Source organism: Mesocricetus auratus, unplaced genomic scaffold (genome assembly GCF_017639785.1).
Source record: "Mesocricetus auratus isolate SY011 unplaced genomic scaffold, BCM_Maur_2.0 Super-Scaffold_100007, whole genome shotgun sequence".
Lineage (NCBI taxonomy): Eukaryota > Metazoa > Chordata > Mammalia > Rodentia > Cricetidae > Mesocricetus > Mesocricetus auratus.
This window is the reverse complement of record NW_024429191.1, coordinates 40,334,641-40,342,447: the sequence shown is the minus strand read 5'-3', so window position 1 is coordinate 40,342,447 and position 7,807 is coordinate 40,334,641. Positions and strand designations below refer to the sequence as shown.

The following is a 7,807-nucleotide window of genomic DNA, read 5'->3' as shown; positions in this document are numbered from 1 at the left end:
GCCATGCTTACACCACAGGAATTCCCTGCAGTCCAGAGCTCCTGCCAACAGATGGGAAAAAGCAGAGCTGGAATTCCGGGGAGACATGATGTTCTCAAAACAAAGGAAAGGAAGAAGCTCTGGAGTTGATGGTGCCTCTGGCTGGGGCTGGGCAGGAGTCCAGGCTCTCCTGGCCCCTCTTTTGAAGAGGAACTTCTCCAGACCCTGCAGACCTCTGACCAGGACAGGTAAAACGCAGGCTTGTGACTTCCAGCTGCAGAGGCCAGAAAGCAGAGCCCAGGGACAGACCTCCAGGCCTTATGGTTAGGGAACGGACATCTAGAGTGGTGTCTAGTTTATAAAACAAAACAAAACACCCACGAGACCTTCCTTCCTTCCTTCCTTCCTTCCTTCCTACTTTCCTTCCTTCCTTCCTTCCTTCCTACTTTCCTTCCTTCCTTCCGTCCTCCCTTCCTTCCTTCCTTCCTTCCTTCCTTCCTTCCTTCCTTCCTTCCTTCCTTCCTTCCTTCCTTCCTTCTTAGTTTTTCGAGACAGGGTTTCTCTGTAGCTTTGGAGCCTGTCCTGGAACTCACTCTGCAAACCAGGCTGGCCTTGAACTCATTGAGATCCACCTGTCTCTGCCTCCCAAGTGCTGGGATTAAAGGTGTGCACCACTGCCAGGCAAGACCCCACATCTTACATATATTTTAAAAATAACCAAATGACATGTACATAATCTATGAACAAGTGAGGGAATGCTTCTGTAAGTCCTTTGATGTGGAGTCAGCTGCCGGTTTCCCTCTGGAGCTGGTGTACACTTCATTTCTTCAAAAATCATCTATGGAATGGGACTATGTGTCAGACCGCAGACCCACATACCTTTACGCTCACTTCTTCCATTAAAAATTGTCTAGTTGTCTGCCCCCTGCTGGTCATAGTGGAAGTAGCATGTGGCGTGGTGCTTCTCTCCTCCACCCAACCCCCACCCCCAACCCCCGCCCACCCCTGTAGGTCACCCAGTCAGATGCCTTCTCCTCTGGCTTCTCCCCCTGGAGATTTACAGGGTGCAGACAGATGCACCTGGTTGTGAGCACAACTACAGAAACTCCCATTACTCAGAGAGGTGGGTAGCCTGCCCGCAGGCCCAGAACAAATGGGCCTTGCAAAACCCTGTGTTGATTTGGGAGGTGCTGCTGCCCTGGGAGCAGGCAGGACGCTCCTGTTCACTGTTCCTCTGCAGCATCCTTGTGAACAGAAGTGACCCCTCTTGGGAAAGCAGCCCCCTTGCCTTCTTATTTTGTTCCGCAAGGTCCTCTCTTGCCCTACAGCCATCTCTGCTTTTTCACACACAGATAGTCTGTGACCCCTGATGACAGGCAGGGCAATGGGACACCATGGCAAGCTCACAACAATGCATTGCTTAGTCAGTTTCAGTCTGGAAGAAGGAAGAGTAAGGGGACAAGGGAGGGAGCAAGCTGGACAGTAAGGAAGGGATGGGTCCTGGATCCACTCCAACCGTGAAGGAGTGGGCAGCAGAATCCAGTGACACAGTTTCAGAGGAGATGAAGAGATAGCAAAACATGAATGCAGGCACACACTATACCCATCGTGCTACTTTCATTGTGCAACTGCCTTGCACAAGCACCCCTCACCTGGTTTTGCATAAAACTCTGAATGTTCCAGCGTTGTTTGTACACGGAAGATCTGGACCAGAGATGGTCTACAACCTGTGCACGAAATAATAGATCTTAGCCTGTGGATGTAGCTCAGCTGCTAGAGTGCTTACTTACACAGAAGCAAAAAAACAAACAAACAAACAAACAAAAAAACCTAGGTTAAATCCCCAGCTATAAATAAGGCTTGGTGGCACATCCTCATGACTCTAGTATTTGGGAGACAGAGACAGGAGGATCTGAAGTTCAAGGTCATCCTTGACTACAGAGTGAGTTTGAGGTCAGCCTGGGATACAGAAGACCTTGCCTCAAAGGCAAACAAAATAACCAAAATATAGTAAATCTAACAACTACCACCCTCCAAGAGGAAAAGGAACAGGTGTTATTGTTGTAAGGATTCAGGCATTATGCTGCCCTGCCCCTGTCACCTGGCAGAATGCCCTCAGGCAGTACCCTGGTCAGCCCAGGGTTCCATGGAGTCTGCACACAGGTGCAGGACCCCTTTAAAAGAAAGACCCTGCCTACTTAATGGTCTTTTTCTTGTTCATCTCTTTCTGCTCTCTTCTCTTTCCCTCTCCTCTCTTTCCACTCTCTCTTTCCTACTATCCTTTTTTTTTCCAGACATGGTTTCTCTATGGTTTTGGAGGCTGTCCTGGAACTAGCTCTTGTAGTCTCGAACTCACAAAGATCGGCCTGCCACCAACGCCCGTCTCCTGCTCTCCTCTCTTTCCTGCTGTTCCCCTGGGGCAGACCGGACTTTTCCTGTTTCCCTCTTCTCTCCTCTCTCTCTGTCTCTGTGTCTCTGTACCTCTTTTCTCTGCCCTTCCCCCTTCCATCTCTGTTCCCAGTTGGCCAACACCTACCCTCCCTTTGCTCCCTTTCCCAATAAACTCCTTGTAGGTTTGTTGAGTTTTGTGGTTCATGTATCATTGCCTGCAGCTGCAGCAAAACAACAATTGTGATTGTGATTATTGCCGCAAGACATGGTCTTCTGACTCCCAGACCAGAATTTATGATTTCATCTGTTAATCCCACCTGGTGAGAATGAGATCACTACCACAAGTTTTTAGACAAATTTGAAGCAAGCATTATTAACTACTAGTGAGGACGATGGACATTGGCTAGGTCAATATCTGAGACTCCCAGAGTATGACACCAAATTACATTAGTCAGAGGGTTATAAAGGCAAACCCCACAAGGATAAGCATGTCCCACCTCTGTCCAATCATGGGCAAGCATACATCCTGATGTACTTCCTGCCTGTGTACCTCCCACCCACGTGTGGTCAAGCACATCCTTGTTTACAGAAGCAAAAACACGTGGCTTGTTTTCTTATATGAACAACAGCCTACAGCATTCCAAGAAGCTATCTGTCCTTGGGCAAGTAGGGCTTTCCAGTTGGAGGCACTTATAGATCTCTTAAGCACAGTAATTTAAACTTAAAACATAACTTCAGCCTTCATACATCTCTTAACACTGCCCCCAACACCACCACCACGACTACCCACCCCCACTTCCCGGCCCCACAACACACTCACCTTTAGTCAGTTCTTAGGTGCTCAGCTGGCCAATGCCATCTTCTGAAAGGGTGGCTCAATTCTCCCATCATCTCCAGAGACCTGAGCCCCAGGGCCAGTGGCTGGGAAACAGGCTGCTCCTTGTTGTCTTTGTCTAGGTACAGGATCATTGTATCCTCTGTTCTAGGGAGGGGACTACTCTACAGTCAGAAGTGATGTGACCAGTGAGAGTCATTGAGCCAGTGTATGGGGTACAGGCAGCAGAATTAGTCAGAATCTGGGATTGGTTGTAATGATAATAGTTGTTTCTACTGCTTACACCACGATGGAAGCTACTCAGTGCAAAGGACCCACCATGGCTGCCATTTGAGGTCAAAACTCATCAGAATGCTGCCCCACATGGGGCCTAGCAGCCTAGGACACAGGTCAGCTCATCTTCCTAAGGGCAAGTTCTTGGCTTAAAATCATTCCCATTCCCACCAACAGATGTTCCCCTTCCCCCACTGTCTGGGGAGGAACTCTCCCACAAGCCTTCAGAATTTTAAAACCCAGGCCTGTGTGGGTAGAGCCTGGGGAGGAGGAGCCTAACTGACTTCTGATGTAATGCAAGGTTGTTGCCTGGGGCACAGGCACACAAATGGGAGATGCTTCCTCAAGGATGAGGTCATGGCCCTCTCAGCATCCATGGGAAACTTGCCATGCTGTAAGTTCTCTCCTGCTCCTCTGTTTTTGGTGGGGCTGGCAATGAACCTGCAATCAACTCACCTGAACAGGTTTCTTTTCTGCTAGGAGCAGACATGCAAGACTGCAAACAGCAGCTTTCTTGGGAGGGCCATGGTTTACATGGGTTTCCCTAAGGGAGCCTGGAGACAGTTTTTGGACTGATATCCAAAGTCTGATCTCAATGGTGTACCAAACCTAGGCTCCTAACAGTTATGTAGGTGCCTTTGGGAAGCCGCAGGACACAGTGGCTGGGGTTCGCATTGGCCAGCTCATCTTGTCCATTTGCACCAAGTTGTGGAATGAGGAACGTGTGATCGAGACTGTGTAGAGTCAAGTTCCAGTTTCCTGGCTGCCAAGGTTCACATCTCAAAGAAGTGAAGCTTCGTGGAGTTTAATGCAGATGAGAATGGAAACATGATATCTGAAAATGGGTTCATCTCTGATAACTATGGGGTCAAACAAATCCCCAACCAGTCCATGCACTTCTGAAGGCTTCCACTATGCTAAGTTTACACTGCCCCCCAACAAAATCCCATTTAATAATAAATCTCAGATGTGGGAGAGGGCAAAATAACCTTAAATTTTGAACAAGCCTCTGCCTTGCCTGGGAGTCTGGAAGTTGTCTACTGCCCTGAAGGATGTCTGAATGGGGGAAGTCCTTCTGTGTATATGTTTGTCTTATTGGTTGATAAATAAAGCATTGTTGGCCAGTAGGGAAGCAAGATAGGTGTAACTAGGAGTCAAAGAGGATTCTGAGAAATGTAGTAAAGAGAAGAGGGTTGCCATGTGATCCTGGGAAGAGAGGATGCATGAGGCTGGCGTCCTCGGTAAGATGAGTCCTTATAAAAATATACTTATTAGTAGTTACCAGTTAATACTTAAGACAGAGTTAGCCAATAGAAGCCCTAGACACTGGCCAATAGAATCGTAACTAATAGAGTCTCTGTGTGTCATTTTGGGGGCTAAAGTGGCAACAGATCCCCCAGGCGGGATCCCACAACAGATGTCCATCCAACCCTCACAGTCTTCTGTGCTGTGTGGTGTCAGGTACCACAGCAAAGCCTGAATGCAGCTCACCCCTCATCAGCAAGGGCTGTGACACTGACAAGCTCTCTCATGTGACAATGTTCCCAAGATCTCTATTTCTAGAGGGCACTTGCAGCTCTTTGATGGACATAGTAAAAAGGACCTTGAGATGATGGCAGAAAATGGAAAGGATGGCAGGGAAAGGGACATCGTTGTGAGTGGTATAGACAGCTGAGCAGCCAGCCTTGGGAGAGAGCTGAGCAATCGGCAGGAGCCCATGACTTGACTCAACTCTATAAACACCTTCAGCTTCACAAACAGATTCCTGGAAGCCTGGAAGACCTAAGCTGTGATGGGACTACAAGGGCAAAGCATGGGAAGGAGGAAGCCTGGACCCACCTGGAGTGGTCCCTCTGGAGGACAGGATGCTGTGTGGCTAGAGTGGCATCACCCACATGCCCTGCCCCCACTGTTACTGCACAGCGTTTGCCCCAAACATGGCATCTTAAAAGGAGTCACCCATAACCCTGTGGGCTGTCAGAAGCAAGCTAGAGAGTATTCCCCTAAAATCTTCTGTATCTGCATACCTCTCCTTCCCACTCACCTCTCGGTGCTGAGCTTTTGTTTGTCTCTGTGGCTCTGTCTTTTCCTAAATGTCGTGTAGTTGGAGTCACACAGGACAGCCTGTTCAGATGGGCACTTGACGAAGTAGCAGTGCCAGGCTCTTCTGTGTTTTCTTGATGGCCCAACTTTCTTTCACCCAATAACACTCATTTTAATTTCTTTCCAGGAGCCATGGCCCATGGGGGCCTCACTGTCACAGCTAAGGGCATTGCTGCTAGTTCTGTCCCTCCCCATGTCTACAGGCCTTTGAGTGCCCAACATTAAGTCAAGGACTGGGTTCCAGGATTTTATAGGGGCACAAGGTCTGGGCCTGCAAGGTGCACAAGGAGGCCTTATGGGAGAAGAAAGGAGGAAATTAGGAAGCAAAGAGTAAAGGGAGACAGTATTGGGATGGGACCGGAAAAGAGAGAGGCTACTGCCCGTATCTAAGAGGCAGTGGGCGAAGGTTTGGGGGACTCAAGGATGTAGCAGATGCTACTCACTTCCCAGTAAAGTACAATGTGTAATCCTTTCTAACTGTCCTTTGCCCTGAGTGGGAGCTGAGTCACCAGCTGGCCATAGGGTAGTGAGGAAGGCCTAGCAAAGCATGAGAAAAGTTAGGAGGCCCTGGCTGGATCACACCTGTCAGAACCCAAGGAACTCAGTTACCTGAGGGTTAGATACCTGGCCCTTCCTGCAATGGACCCTGCCTTCCTCGATGAACCTTGTAGTAATTACTTCCTGGCATCTAGCCCATGCCTCTTGGCACATGCCACTGCCACCATGAGATACCCTTCTTCGTGGAGTCCTCTTCTTCATGAAGATGCCCCTAGAAGAGCCTCCTGATGTCATCCTTGCCACTTTTGCTAGACTCAGGATTTTGTGGCTTTGGGTCTTCCTTGTGAGAGTGCCAGGCAGGCACCAGTTAGTGAATCAACTGTAACAAACACAGAAGCTCCAACAACAGATAAGAGTAGCCTGCCAATGAGCTCCCAAATAACTACACAGAGTCCTATTCTTTGTTATGAAAGCCAGGTCTTAGCTTGGCTTGTTTCTAGTCAGCTTTTCTTAAATTATCCATCTACCTTATGCCTCTGGGCTTTTTCTTTTTCTTACTTCTGTGTATCTTACTTTCACTCTTGCTCTGTGGCTAGCTAGGTGGCTGGGTGGCTGGGTGGCTTGGTGGCTGGGTGGCTCCTAATGTCCTCCTCTTTCTTGCTCCTTCTGCTCGACCCCCACTTAAGAACCCTAGCTACACATGATTTCTCCCTACTACTTCCTGTCAGTTGCTGACTCAGCCTCTGACCCAAGGTTAATTTTATTTAGTCAAACAAATATAACACACCTTTGCATCATTAAACAAATGGGCAGATGTGACACATGCCTTTAATCCCAGCACTTGGGCAGCAGAGGCAGGTGGATCTCTGTGAGTTCGAGGCCAAACTGATCTACAGAGTGAGTTCCAGGACAGCCTCCAAAACAATACAGAGAAACCCTGTCACAAACCTCCCGCCTACCCCCACCCAAATATTCTACAGCATAAATGAATGTAACACATCTAAATTAATATTCCTCAACACAACACCTACTCCATCTATGAGCTGCTGGACCATGAGGAGGAGTTGGTGTGGCAGAAAAAGATCCGGAAGCTTGCCATCGAAAATGAAGACCTGTAGTATGGCTGTGATTGAATAAGTGTAGGCAATGGTTCCATATTTATGGTGCTTTAGAGACCAGAGGCCTTGATCCAAACCAATGAACGACTCATGAGTATTTGCCTGTGAGGACAGAAGAATATACTGAGAGATGCACTGCAGTTTCCAAAGCCACTGTGATGAGCACATTTCTGGAGGGCTGGGAAGGATGGAGGAACAGAGCAGCGCACGTGGCGGAGAGAGGCCTGAGCTACCATCAGAGGCCTTGCTGATGTGCATGGCCGGTACTGCTGCCAGAGCCATGTTTGGGTATGTAATGAAAAAGTGCTTTTCTCACAGTTAGGAAGGTTGAGAGTTCAAGAGTGAGGGCCTGGTGGCCAACGGTTTGTCACACCATGATGGATAGTTAGAGGAGAAGAGAAAGAGAGTAGGAGGGGGCCAAGTTCCCCTTTCATAAGGAGCCCGCTTTTGTGATAATAAACCCAGTCTCCTGAAGATCACACTGATCCATTCGTGAGACCAGGGTCTCATGACCTAATCACCCTATAAAATTCCTCCTCTTTGAACTACTCTGACTGCAATTAAATTTCAACAGTGCTCTAGCCAAGTCAGATGGTAGATGGAGTTTCTC

General features: G+C 48.5%; 1 pseudogene; it reads left to right on the top strand.

The window, feature by feature from the left end:
* The first annotated feature begins 3,919 nt into the window (after nucleotides 1-3,919).
* Nucleotides 3,920-4,044, top strand: LOC121141643 (annotated as a pseudogene).
* The last annotated feature ends 3,763 nt before the right edge of the window (nucleotides 4,045-7,807 follow it).